This window comes from Schistocerca piceifrons, chromosome 3 (genome assembly GCF_021461385.2).
Source record: "Schistocerca piceifrons isolate TAMUIC-IGC-003096 chromosome 3, iqSchPice1.1, whole genome shotgun sequence".
In the NCBI taxonomy this organism is placed as follows: domain Eukaryota; kingdom Metazoa; phylum Arthropoda; class Insecta; order Orthoptera; family Acrididae; genus Schistocerca; species Schistocerca piceifrons.
Window position 1 is genome coordinate 891,973,136 of NC_060140.1, and position 15,045 is coordinate 891,988,180.

Sequence of the window (15,045 nt, forward strand, 5' to 3'; positions counted from 1 at the left end):
CAGACTAGAAGCAGTGACCTATGAGAAAACTTCAGTTTCTACATCTACATCTACATCCATACTCCGCAAGCCACCTGACGGTGGGTAGTGGAAAGTAGCTTGAGTACCTCTATCGGTTCTCCCTTCTATTCCAGTCTCGTATTGTTCGTGGAAACAAGGATTGTCGGTATGCCTCTGTGTGGGCTCTAATCTCTGATTTTATCCTCATGGTCTCTTCGCGAGATATACGTAGGAGGGATCAATATATTGCTTGGCTCCTCGGTGAAGGTATGTTCTCGAAACTTTAACAAAAGCCCGTACTGAGCTACTGAGCGTCTCTCCTGCAGAGTCTTCCACTGGCGTTTATCTATCATCTCCTTAACGGTTTCGCGATTACTAAATGATCCTGTAACGAAGCGCGCTACTCTCCCTTGGATCTTCTCTATCTCTTCTATCAACTCTATCTGGTTCTCGACTTTAAAGCGCGTGGATTACTACTGAGATTTTTGAATCCTTGTGGTACCTTATTTAAAATGAATGCAGCAGTATACTGCGGACTTTCCTGCACAAGACTTAAGGAAGTGTGATCCAAATGCAGATTGGATTTCTGGCTAATATTAACTGAGTGAAAGCTGCTAACTATTGGGAATAAGTTGATATTGTTAACAAGAAAACAATAAGTATATTGAGAGGTCTATGTCAGAATACCCAGATTAGTGAACAGGGATGGACAAGAGGTTCGCGAACTTGCACCACTTATTGCGGGAACTGCCTATTTCTGAGCCAAAAATATCCTTTGAGAATGGGACGATTTACCCCAAAATATAATGTCATGCAATAATCGCGAATGAAAATAAGCAGACAAATTTTCGTATCGAACGGTCACTTACTTCAGATACCGTCAGGATAGTGAAAATGACAGCATTAAGTCTTTGAACATGATCCTGAATGTGGGCTTTCCACGACAGTTTACTATCTGTCTGAACACCTAGAAATTTCAACTATTCACACTAATCATATACCCATTCTGTGAAATTAAAACGTCGAGTTTTGTTGAATTGTAGGTCAGAAACTGTAAAAACAGTCTTACTGTGACTTACCATTAGTTTATTTTCTACAAGTCATGAACACATGTCATGAACTGCACTATTTGAAACAGAACCAATGTTACACATAACATCCTTTACTAACAAGCTATGTCATCAGAAAACAGAAATATTTTAGAATTACCTATAATTCTAGAGGGCATATCATTTATATAAATAAGGTACAGAAGTGGCCCCAACACTGATCCCTGGGGCACCCCCTCCCCCCCCCCCCACACCCTTTTGACTGTACCCCACTCAGGCCGCACATCACAGTCATTCTCAGCACTGTGAATAATGACCTTTTGCTGTCTGTTGTGAAAGTAAGAGGTGAACCAATTGTGAGCTACTCCCCATATTTCATAATGGCTTAGCTTCTGGAGCAATATTTTGTGATCAACACAATCAAACATCTTAGTTAAATACAAAAATATGCCTAGAGTTCGAAACCTTTTGTATAATCTATCCAGCACCTCACAGAGAAACGAGAATATAGTATTTTCAATCGTTAAACAACTTACAGAGCCGAAATGTACATTTGACTGTTGTTGGTGTTGTGGTCTTCAGTCCTGAGACTGGTTTGATGCAGCTCTCCATGCTCCTCTATCCTGTACAAGCTTCTTCATCTCCCAGTAACTACTGCAACCTACATCCTTCTGAATCTGCTTAGTGTATTCATCTCGTGGTCTCCCTCTACGAGTTTTACCCTCCACGCTACCCTCAAATACTAAATTGGTGATCCCTTGATGTCTCAGAACATGTCCTACCAACCGATCCCTTCTTCTAGTCAAGTTGTGCCACAAACTTCTCTTCTCCTCAGTTCTATTCAATACCTCCTCATTAGTTATAAGATCTACCCATTTAATACTGTAGCACCACATTTCAAAAAGTTCTATTCTCTTCTTGTCCAAACTATTTACCGTCCATGTTTCACTTCCATACATGGCTACACTCCATACAAATACTTTCAATAACGACTTCCTGACATTTAAATCTATACTCAATGTTAACAAATTTTTCTTCCTCAGAAACGCTTTCCTTGCCATTGCCAGTCTACATTTTATATCGTCTCTACTTCGACCATCATCGGTTATTTTGCTCCCCAAATAGCAAAACTCCTTTACTACTTTAAGTGTCTCATTTCCTAATCTAATTCCCTCAGCATCACCCGACTTAATTCGACTACATTCCATTATCCTCGTTTTGCTTTTGTTGATGTTCATCTTATACCCTCCTTTCAAGACACTGTCCATTCCGTTCAACTGCTCTTCCAAGTCCTTTGCTGTCTCTGACAGAATTACTGACAGCAAGTTATGTGATACAAAATGAATAATTATCCTTACACACACAGCCTTTTCAATAACTTTAGCAAACACTGATGGCATAGAAATAGCTCTAAAATTGTCTACATTATCTCTTTCTCTCTTTATATAACGCGTCTTTATTACTGAGAACTTTAATTTTCAGGAAACTGACCATTCTTAAAGGAAAAATTACAGGTATGGGTAAGTACAGGGCTAATAAGTGCAACACAGTACTTTAATATTCTGCTAGGCTTTCCATCATATCAGTTAGAGCCCTTAGTCTTCAGTGATTTAATTACTGACTCAATCTCCTCCTTGTCAGTATCACAGAGAAATATTTCAGACATCAGTCTCAGAAAGGTATTTTTCAAGATAGTTATATGATTCCCTGTAGAAATTAAGTTTTTATTTAATTCACCAGCAACGCTCAGGAAATGATTGTTAAATACCGTACATATATTTGACTTATCAGTAACAGAAATATTTTTACTATGAATTGATTTTATATCGTCGACCTCATCCTGAGTACCAGACACTTACTTCACAACTGACCATACAGTTTTGATTTTATCCTGTGAATTAGCTATTCTCTTTGCGTACCACATATGTATTCTTTGCCTCCCTAATAACATTTTTAACCACTCTACAATACTGTTTGTAATGGGCTACTGTAGCTCTATTGGACTATCTCTAACATTTTGATATACTTTGTTTTACATGATATCCTCACCCCACTAGTCAGCCACCCAGGCTGCCTTTTACTGCTAGTACCCCGTTTAGAACGTTCTAATGGAAAGCAACTCTCAAAGCGCATGAAAAATGCGTTAAAGAAAGTATTATCTATGTTATTGGCACTATAAACATCCTGCCACTCTTGCTCCTTAGCGAAGTTTAAACTCAACACTAACATTATAAATGCAAAAGTTACTGTGTCTGCTACATTTTCACAACGAAACCCCTGAAACGATTTCTATTAAGTTCCCTATCGACATAACTTGAAACCTGAGAATGAACACAGAGAGGCTTAGAATATAAAATAATAATAATGAAAAAATTTAAAAAGTTATTTCTTAAGGAGGTGGATCAGGGAACGCAATATTCTTTTACATCAATGAACATAATCCTCATTAAAAATTATTAGATTTGTTGCATACATTATATAATATATAACTACTGAATTACATGATACATAGATACATACATATGCCCACATCCCTCTACACATCACAAACCACTTGGTAGCGATGCTGTGTACACCGCTGTGAGGGGGGAAGGGGGACATTGAGAGCAATGCTTACCCAAATTGGTAGACACGTGAGGGCAGCTGACGTTACTGCATGTACCAATAGCTTACTTACTCTCTGTCACTTATCATAGCAGAACTACTGATATTTGACCACTTCTGTGGGTAACTGCTAGTATCTAAAATGTGTAGGAATCAAAACAGAACGTTCGGATTGGAAGACCAAGAATGAAGTGCTGAGATTAAAATTGTTTAAGATGGACATGCAGTGTACAAAATCTGTATTTAGAAGCAATGACAAAAATTAAAGGTAGATTCAAGGTGAAATGTAAATGTGTGGTAAAAGAATATCAACGATACGATTCAGTGATGATGTTACTATCCCCAGTGAAGCAAGGGAGAATTACGAAACCTGTCGAATGGTATGAATAGTCAACTACCAACAGGATATGGATTCAATGTAAGACAGAAGACAGTAATAAGAAGTAGCATAAATGAGATTAGTGACAGACCTAACATGAAAATTGGCTGATCGAAATAGATGAAGTGAAAAAATGCTTTCTTATGCCTTTGAAAGATTCTCATAAATTCTCAGGTTCGTCTCATGATTGTATGTAAAGAACAGATGTTCTTCCAAGATTAGTTATTTTCACTTGTAAAACATGGAGCCCCCATGGACGATATACTCTAAGTTAGGTGAATAATAGCTATCTAACATCTATTCTAACAATAAATCTGCAAAACAGTCGTGTCTGTCTGTTTGTCTTTCAACATATTAATCTCCAAATCTATTTGACGTATTTTCATGGGGTTTTCGCGGGTAACTTGACAGTAGTTTGGGGCACCATATAGGCTCCAGTTCATCAAAATCGAATCACGGAAAAAAGATATCGTGATTTATAGTTTTACCAAGACTTTTTTGTTGTCTGTCCACCTGAACACGCTAGTCTCCAAAACTACTAAACGGATTTTTATGCGGTTTTAGCCGGTAACTTCAGCGTAGCTATACGCTATTAAAATCCAATCACGACAAATAAGATACTCATACATATTATAAAAATGTATGTTGTTCCGCATCTCCTCCGAAACCACTTGACTGATTTCAGCCAAACTTGGTACACAAATCAGTTACTGTCTGGAATGAATTGCTGTGGGTGTAAGAAACACCTAGCTATGAAAGTGGTAAGGAAAAAAAAGAAGTGTAGGCTACGATGTATAAATACCCAGATTTTATTCATCAAGTATTTGTGAACGAGAGCATTTTGACTTGCAATAAACTTTACACTTAACTTCAAAACTTTATGAAACTTTTTCTCGGTGACACCCCCCCCCCCCCCCCAAATAATGGAGAAAGGACGAACGTTTGTCTCTTACTACAGTTTAGCTATTTATTTTCGCATTAGGCATGCCTTTCAATTTATTACTTCTTTACCACTATGTCTATTCGCGGTACATTTTTCATACAGTGGTAATCTATACCACTGAATGTACCTGCAAAATTTTAGCTATGCATGACACATATTTCAGGATATATGACGTCATAGACTCTGACATAGGCGAAAAACTGCCGCATCATGCAAAACATTTAAATTTATTAATACTGACCGGCTGAATCGATTTCGATGAAATATAGTAAGGTAGCTTGAATCTTGAGAAAGAACATGAGCTACTCATAAAAGTCTGTAGTAAAAGATGCTTTTTGATTTGAAGAATATTATGCGAACTAGGGAAAATATTTACTCTTTGATAAACCTATTTACGACGTTTGTGAAAAATTTTTTCTTGATTGATATGTTCTACGTGATATGATTCGAAGTAATGAATACAATGCTTATACAATCCGCATTGTGTTTATTCCACACTTCTACACTGTTTGTAGCACAATGTACATTATGCACAATGTATGGCTGCTATGTACACTAGCCGGTATTTGAGAATGAGAGACTTTAGTGACTTGCAATAAACTTTATACACAATTTCAAAGCTTTTCGAATCGTTTTCTCACTGTCAACCCGCACTAAATGATGAAAGGAAAATGTTTATCCCTTACTATATTTTCGCTGTTCATGCAGTAAACTTCTCGCATCAGGCATAACGTCAATAGATCTCCTTATATCACTCCTTTGCTGCTAATTCTGTTCGTAACACGTTAGGACACAGTATCCACATATGTTGCTGAATATTTCCACGCCAGGACACATACAATATTCGTTTACCGAAAGTCTTAAGCTATCATTCATAAACTACAGTCTTACGAAATTCAGTTCGTCGTAAATAAACAGTTAATTACGTTTTCACTTCATCAGATCTACTGATGAGTTACTTTCAAATGATAACTGCTACTGTTCAGCTCTAGGGCGGTAAAATGTTTTAGTTAACTTTATCGACTTCAATGGCTACCTTAACAATAGGCAGGATGCTCCAAAACCCCACACGTCCCTTCTCGCTGCAGTCTTATTACCGAAAGATAGTAATAATATACCAACGCAGACAATAAACTCGTTGCATTCCTTCAGTCGCTTCTTTGCTGATGACATAGGTATACAAAAATCATAGATATTCCACTACAATCTCGCAGATCAATCGCCGAGAGCACTCAAGAGCAGATTCATGTGCAAAAGAAATGAAATGAATTACATCTCAACACAAGAAATGGCGTGAGTCGCATGCCAAGAACAGATTTAAAACATACAATATTACAAAACAATTTTGTGTTGTGTGCTGTTATGCTCACCTCCTGTGAGTATCGTATGATTAATGTACCATAAAGCGTAGTAGAAAACAACTGTCTAAAGTACGTTTAAAGTGTTTCAGAACCCATGGCCGTGTAACCCAGGTTCTTCTAATTTGTGTAAAAAATGCATCCTGAATGTTTGGCCCGTGTGCAGGCGAAAATAGGAATTCCTGCGAAGCAGAAATTAATGGTTTACATGAACTGTTGCTGGTCGAGCCGGAAATCCTCCCTGAAGTTCGCTTAAATTTATTGCCACTATGTTTGGAACTGCAATTACAGAGCACCATTGCTGTAAAGCTACGAGGCAGCAGCGTAGGACAGTACTGTGCATCTCCAGCGCCGGGATGCACGCCTCACAGGCGCAGCATACGGTCTTATAGGCCTCACCGGATAACCACTTACGAGACTGCTGAGAATGTAGGTATGGATAGTTACAATTATGCAGCTGCCCGTAATACGTTTACTTCGACACTGTAATGGAGAGGACACATTGGGATGTAACTGACGCAATAGGATAATGTACAGATCGATACCGACATTTTATCGATCACTCGATACCCATGCGCAAGGAATTAAACAGTTTTTCTTTCTGCTGAATTTATGTATGTATCAAGGAAATAATATTGCGTCAGTTTATATTAATATACGTTAATTGTCAGATATTGTTTATTGACGCAATAAAGAACATCAGACAGTTAAAGTGTATTAATAGAAACTTTATTTGTCTAGATTGAGAGCTTATAAAATAATATGACTATTTTCGATCGTGCTAGCAATCATCTTCGGATCTTAAAATTTAGTTTACAGATTATAAAACGTTACATGTTGTACAACCAAGTACTAAGTCAGTGCTTGCTTGTACACCATGTGGCGTGTTACTCTCTGTAACGAAATGTTATGATCTGAAATTTATTGCTAGCACGATTGGAACTGATCATATCACTATCTAGGCAAATAAAGGTTATATTAAACATAATGACCGATTTTCCACACTTTTCGTCATGTCAGGCCTTATAACATGTATTAGTCTGGTTTAGGATATAAATACAAATTTTTCGTATCACATGCAGAAAATAATGCTACACTGATAAGGTAGAGATCAGTGTTTAAAACGTGTTATTCCGTGTCCTTTATGCAAAAAGTAAAGATAATTAGTAAAACAGTTACGTACACAGACAAAATTCTTCGTCTGATTTTTGACTATATGTGGTAAAGTACTGGAGTCCAATACTCGTCAAATAATTCGTGCATAAAATCTGAATTAGGAGGAATGTAAATACATGCCTTTACAAGAATAGAGATATTATTTTTACGAAAACATACCGCATTATGTAACGTAAACGGAAAAACTAAACAATATCCAGTTCGTAAAATTAACATACAAAAAATGAGTTGTAATTACTTTTGTAATGATATAAAGTACTGATTTCATTGGTATTAAAAAATAAATTCGGAAAGCAACATTTGACTGCTACAACCGAACTTTCAACACAGGCGAGAGATACATTGCCCATTACTTAAGGAAGCAGAGAATAGGATCATAAAAATGCTCGAGATAAATAAGTGATTCATTAGTTGGTCAACAACTGTCTTGAGGAGCAGATTTTTCAATTTTGTTTATACATTTCCCGAATAAACGAAAAATCAAAAAAATAATATTAAGTTTCATACGTGGAAATAACCTGGATCTATTTAGCTAGATTTCATTATAAGTATCTTATTGAAATTACAATTTAATGTCTCCATCGCAGGATGTGGTATGTGGATATTGGTGTCATTCTACAATGATGCAAGAGCTAATTAGTTTGATGCTTGATTATTGGCATCTTATTTCAGAATTAGAAACGTGTTAGATATATAAAAAGAAAACCACAGATGTGAGAGGTATCAGACCTAGAAGATGGAGAATATAGTGTAGGACCACATAGCGTATTCTAAGGTGGAATGTTCGAGGAGATGCCGAATCAGTAGCACTTCTAGAATTACGCTCCAATTTTCTCACACACGATGTGTTGATCGGGTTACAGGGTGATAAAAAGTAGACTGATTCTTCTTAGATTTATGAGAGGAAACAGTGTACTCTAAATAGTACTGTCATATTCCTTGATAACCAAGTTACAATCATGGAGTATCAGATTTGTGTTCTCAAAGAACATTTGACTGCTACAACCGAACTTTCAACACAGGCAGAGATATATTGCCCATTGTGTAAGGAAGCAGAGAATAGGATCATAAAAATGCTCGAGATAAATAAGTGATTCATTAGTCAGTCAACAACTGTCTTAGATTTTTAACCGACAATGTTGTTCTCCATGGGAGAGAATTATCGGTGTCCGAACGTAAGGAAATGCACTTGACGCACGATATAACAATTATTTTAGTCTGTTGATATATTCAAGATAATTATTGGCATAAAGTTTAGAAAGACGCCTAATGCATCTTATTTCAAAATAAGTGCGAATTTCTGCATGTCAGTTAAAGATGTAAATTATGAAACCAAATTAAATGGAATGAACACGTGAAATCCACGTCAGTGAAAGAGAATGGAAGGCTTAGATTTATCGCGAGCTTTCTGGGAACAAGAAATTGCTAATTCGAAATATTCACTAGTATTACTCTAGTGTTAAGAATCATTATTAAATAGGTATGATGGCAGACATCCAAATAAACCAGAGTGAGTTGCTGTTATCCTAATTCATTGTGCCATTCCATCATAGTTACTAATTAAGCTACCAATTTTTGTTTTTAATTAATTTGTAATTGACCTTGCGTAACGTTTAATTCAATTATGAGGGAAAAAGTAATTTTAACGGCATGCAAGTGAACATCACCTTAATGGAAAAAGTGGGACCTATCCATTAACAAATACGTCAGCGCAGTCCAAAGAAACAAAATTCCGAGACCAATTTAGCGGCCGGCCGGAGTGGCCATGTGGTTCTAGGCGCTACAGTCTGGAACCGCAGTAGCGCTACGCTCGCAGGTTCGAATCCTGCCTCGGGCATGGATGTGTGTGATGTCCTTAGGTTAGTCAGGTTTAATTAGTTCTAAGTTCTAGGCGACTGATGACCTCAGAAGTTAAGTCGCGTAGTGCTCAGAGCCAGCCAATTTAGCGCTCAGAAACATTAGACATAGGAATGCAGCCAGAGAGAAAAGTCCAGCGCAGTTTCTTTGCCAGGACAACTCGCAACGACGAGCTCATCCTGTGTTCGGAAACATAGACAGCTATTGCGGGTTTCTGAGGTACTGTCATGAGTTGCAAAAGATCGCCTCTACTACTAGACTCTGAGCACAGTATTAAATATCCGGAAACACCAATTACAACGGAACACGAAGACGACAGCCAGGGAGAATATATCAGACTATATAAGCCCCACCCTGATGGAGCGGAGGAAGAAGTTGAGTGTCGAAGTAAGGAGCGGCCCACGTCACTTCTCCACTGACGGCAATCCTTGCACTCCCACATGCAGATTGGCGCGAGATCAAGCAGATGGAACCTGTGCAGCTACGCACTCTACAGCTAGCGGATAAGAAACCGTTTTCGCACTCATTTTTCTTAACGATCGCGCTGTCCGTAATTTCTTGATAGCCGATGATAGTCCAGAGTTGTGTTTGTAAACGGGTCCATTCTATTCAACTGAAACTGTGTGTCAGTAGCTTGATACGAGGATTTCTCTCTTCCTTTTTTCGCCACTATGGCGTAAATTCTCACTCTGGCAACCTTTGCACCACTACGTGACAGCCCACAACTCACTGAGATTCTCCCCAGCTCCCTAATCGGGCAGCAGGCTTAAAGGCTCAAAATGCAACTTAACATTTAGAGAAGATCTACAGGGTGTTTATAAATGAATATCGGGGTTTTAACGCTTTGTAATATTTATTACATTAAACTTACGTTTATAAATGACGTGTCAAATGAAAGAGCAACTCAAACATTTGTGTTTGGCACCAGTGCGCCACTTCACTGGCATAGCGAAGTACGCGATTGGTTGAACTTCACTGTACCCGAGCGCTGGATAGGCCGCATGGGGCCCAATGACAGGACTTGCTGTGCATGACCTCCACGTTCACCCGACCTAACGCCATGCGATTTTTTCCTTTGGGCCTTCATCAAGGATCGTGTGTACGTGCCTCCACTACCAGCAGACTCCCTGAATTAAGAAACCGGATTGAAGCAGCTGTTGTTACAATCGCTGAAGACACACTTATCAACGTCTGGGAAGAACTCGGCTATAGACTTCTTGTGTGGCGTGTAACAAATGGTGCTCACATTGAACATTTATAAGGTTCTTGGTAAAACTGTTTGAGTTGCTGTTTCATTTGACATATCATTTATAACTGTAAGTTTAATATAATAAATATTATAAAGCGTTAAAACCCCGATATTCATTTATAAACACCCTGTATTTAATGATATTAAATGAAAGAATTTTCACATGTTACGCGAATTAATGTAATATCGCACCGCCTTCTTAGAAGTCTGCTTTAGGTACTTTTAACATGAGGGGATGCGACAGCTGCTAGGAAGTAAGGCAGGTATCAGAAGTAGATTTGTATGAGTCAAGAAAACTTTTTCCAATAAAATTCTTCTGGCGACAGATTTCTGTATTGTATTGAGAAAGAAATTCCTGAAAGTGTATATAAGTAAAGTCGTGTGGCATGAATGGCTGGGAGGCCTCGAAGGACAAGTTCAGCTTCTGGATTTGGACAAATGTTTTCTATTCCTCGTTTTCTGTCCTTTCATTCACGAATTATGAACGTTGTTTAAGTGTATTGTTAAGTGTAGGTGACTGTAACAGTTGTCTGTTGTATGACGATGAGAGAAGTGGCGGGGGTTAAACGCGGCGGCAGAAGTGCCGTTCCCCTCTCGAATAGCACCAACGGGCCCTCCCCACCAAGCTTAACGTCCCCACCCAACAGACAGATCACCGTCCACACTATCGCAAGCCCTCACTTCTTTAGACACTACGGAGGGGTTCGGAAGTGAGTCCAAAACATTGGCGCCAACACTAGTGATCACAGAGTTGATGCCACTACCGCCGGCCGGAGGGGCCGAGCGGTTCTGGGGGCTACATTCTGGAATCGCGCGACCGCTACGGCCGCAGGTTCGAATCCTGCCTCGGGCATGGATGTGTGTGACGTCCTTAGGTTGGTTAGGTTTAAGTAGCTCTAAGTTCTAGGGGACTGATGACCTCAGAAGTTAAGTCCCATAGTGCTCAGAGCCATTTGAACCATTTTTTTGATGCCACTACCCCTCCCGTCCTCTCTGCTTGAAAGCAGACGAAAAACTGCCAACAGTGCGCGGCGCACACGGAGGTCACCCACCGAAGTATTGGCACGCCCAGTGATGCTTAACTTCGGTGATTTGATAAGAATTGGTGTGTCCACATGGCACGGTCGTTGATTTGGAACACTGTGAATTGGAGCACAGCACAACACTGTACCCAAGCGAAACATGAAACGTCGGTTGGAGAAGGAGAAATTCTTAGCATCTGAATGATGATGCTATAAAATAAGCTTTTAAATAATGTTAGGGTAAAAGTAACAAGTGAAGAGGGTCTATGGATGATCCATGGCTGGAGAAGGTACATGTTTGACACTTTCTCTGCCCAAAAACTATCGTACTTATCTTGGAGTTGGAGGGTCACTAGAGGGGGAAACAGTAGGGGAAAATAAAGAACAGAATACGCTAAACGAATTATGGAGGATACTGTGTGTAGTAGCAACGTACGGATGAAAAAAATTAGCACTAGATAGCAAACGGCAGGGGGCAACATCACCCTGTCCAAATATCGACGACGTAAAATGAAACTGCCAAACAGAATGCATATTGCATGAATGATTTCTGATATTTTGTCTGGTGTACTTTATGGAAGTGTGCTAGGGAGCTGCCTCACTAGAAGAATCAGAAATACATTAAGACATGCAGCTGATCAGTGCTTGGGGGTAGGAATAACAATCGACCCTCAACCGGAGAAAACACAGCATAATGTCCATCAATAGCGGAAAATGCTCCAACACAGATTTCATCTTAGTCGACCAATGATTGTAATCCGTCACAAAAAGTGTAGGAAGAGAACTACCCACAAGGGAAGTCAGAAAGATTCTTGGGATTTTTTGGTCTCTCTTTTCGAGTTGTATCAACGAAAGAGATGTAGATGAGTTAGGGAAGAACTGCAGAATTTACCTCGGATTTGTGTAATCAGTGAGCGAACTTTTCCGAAATGCTTAACAGCATCCAGGTCTACAGAGAAAATTTCGTGTGCACCTTCTCCTGAAAACTGGGAGAGCGAGAGTTTAAGAATGAAGCAGGAAGAATATTCCTACCTCCCATGTCCCATCAAGCGTAATAGACATACCGGTAAATACAAAAAAGTTCTGCTCCTCTAGAGCTGTGGCCCAAGAGTCGCTTTCCCCATGCAGTCCACCCGAGTAGGTTTGTTGTGGTGTAAAGCGATACTATTACATCACGAAGCCCCTTCCACTCACTTCCCAGTTGCATATGGAGTACAGCAGTAGAAAGTGCCACAGCTACATAACTTAAAACTTGTGCCAGTACCTTTTTGTTGAGATGACTATGACAACTTTGAACGTTTTACCGTTGGGGAAAACGTTACACATCGCAAGCTAAAAACTTCATAAAACCATAAAACTATTTTTCCTGTAATTTCATGAAACCATAAAACTATTTTTCCTTTAATATCGAGAAATGTGAGAAGCCGTATCAACTTATTTCGAAAAGGATATCAACACTAAAATAATTGTGCACGCAGCGATAGCTTATAACGTCCCACAGCAGATTTAATAAAGGCTATTTTTATTCTATTGGGTTTATGATCCGCACATTAATTTTATATTTTCTGTATGTATAAACTACAGCCGCGCGGGATTAGCGGAGCGGTCTAAAGGTGCTGCAGTCATGGACTGTGCGGCTGGTCCCGGCGGAGGTTCGAGTCCTCCCTAGGGCATGGGTGTGTGTGTTTGTCCTTAGGATAATTTAAGTAGTGTGTAAGCTTAGGGACTGATGATCTTTGCAGTTAAGTCCCATAAGATTTCACACACATTTTAACATTTTGAACATTTTATAAACTACAAGTGAAATCAAATGTAAATTGTATTTATTACCACGTGAAAACGAGCCACTTCGATTGCTCGTTTTTTTCCCATTTGTTTTCTGAATTAAAAAAAAGTCTATTTGTCTCACTTGCTCAGCACTTAACTTACTCAAGATGTATTATTACAAAGTACATTTGGTATTGTCCCTTCGAGTGCAGAGACAAATAGATATTGTGGTCGTCCAGCAAGCGAACATGGTACGTTCAGTTCTCTGTGCGAGAAACACAACTCTTCTAATTTATTCTGTACCATTGGAGTGTATGTTCTCGTGCGTTATTGACCATCACATTGTGCGCTACTCTTATCGGAGACTGGTGCCTTTTAATGCTTTATGGTTAAGTGACTTGAAATACGAATAAAGGAAACAAATTTCCGGCACGAGTCTGCGATCATCATCGATATTTCAAGTATATAACCGTCTATGTCCCTAAAAAAATTCCTTATTTATTACGAAATTTCAGCATCTGTAATCATCATATATCTGAAATTAAGATGAGAAGAACATAAACAGTGAAAGGAGTTTGTTATACCTAATCAAGCTCCAAAATTTAAAGAGTTAAAAATATTTTTAAAAATTCACTCGCCAAAAAAAATTTCGACTTCTGAAACAATGTTTAGCGTCAATAATAAAAAAAAATCTACCTAACAGTGGCACCAACAAACAACTGGTTTAAAAATTATGCAAAGATGTACGTTCTAGTTGGCAGATGGTGCTAGTGTCGGAGACGTTTCTTTCAAATTTTACTTTGATTTTATTATTATTCTATTTTTCCCTCCACTTTGGTATACTTAAATTATAAATTTTTTGTTTTGGTCTTCAGTCCTAAAATTCGTCTGATGCAGCTCTCCATACTGCTCAATCCTCTGCAGACCTCTCCATCTCCGAATAACTACTGTGACTACGCCCTTCTGAATCTGCGCACTGTATCCCGTGCTACAGTTTGGATCCCAGGAAGTGTTTTCTTGTACGAGTGCGTTTCCGTGTCGTATCGTTCTACTTTTCACCGTATATCAGCGTTGTTTACCTACCGTTTTGACGTTGATACACTACTGGCCATTAAAGTTGCTACACCATGAAGATGACGTGCTACAGACGCAAAATTTAACCAACGAGAAGAAGATGCTGTGATATGCAAATGATTAGCTTTTCAGAGCATTCACACAAGGTTGGCGCCGGTGGCGACACCTACAACGTGCTGACATGAGGAAAGTTTCCAATCGATTTCTCATACACAAACACTAGTTGACCGGCGTTGCCTGGTGAAACGTTGTTGTGATGCCTCATGTAAGGAGGAGAAATGCGTACCATCACGTTTCCGACTTTGATAAAGGTCGGGTTGTAGCCTATCGAGATTGCGGTTTATCGAATCGCGACATTGCTACTTGCGCTGGTCGAGATATAATTACTGTTAGCAGAATATGGAATCGGTAGGTTCAGGAGGGTAATACGGAACGCTGTGCTGGATCCCAACGGCCTCGTATCACTAGCAGTCGAGATGACAGGCATCTTATCCGCATGGCTGTAACGGATCGTGCAGCCACGTCTCGACCCCGGAGTCAACAGATGAGGACGTTTGCAAGACAAAA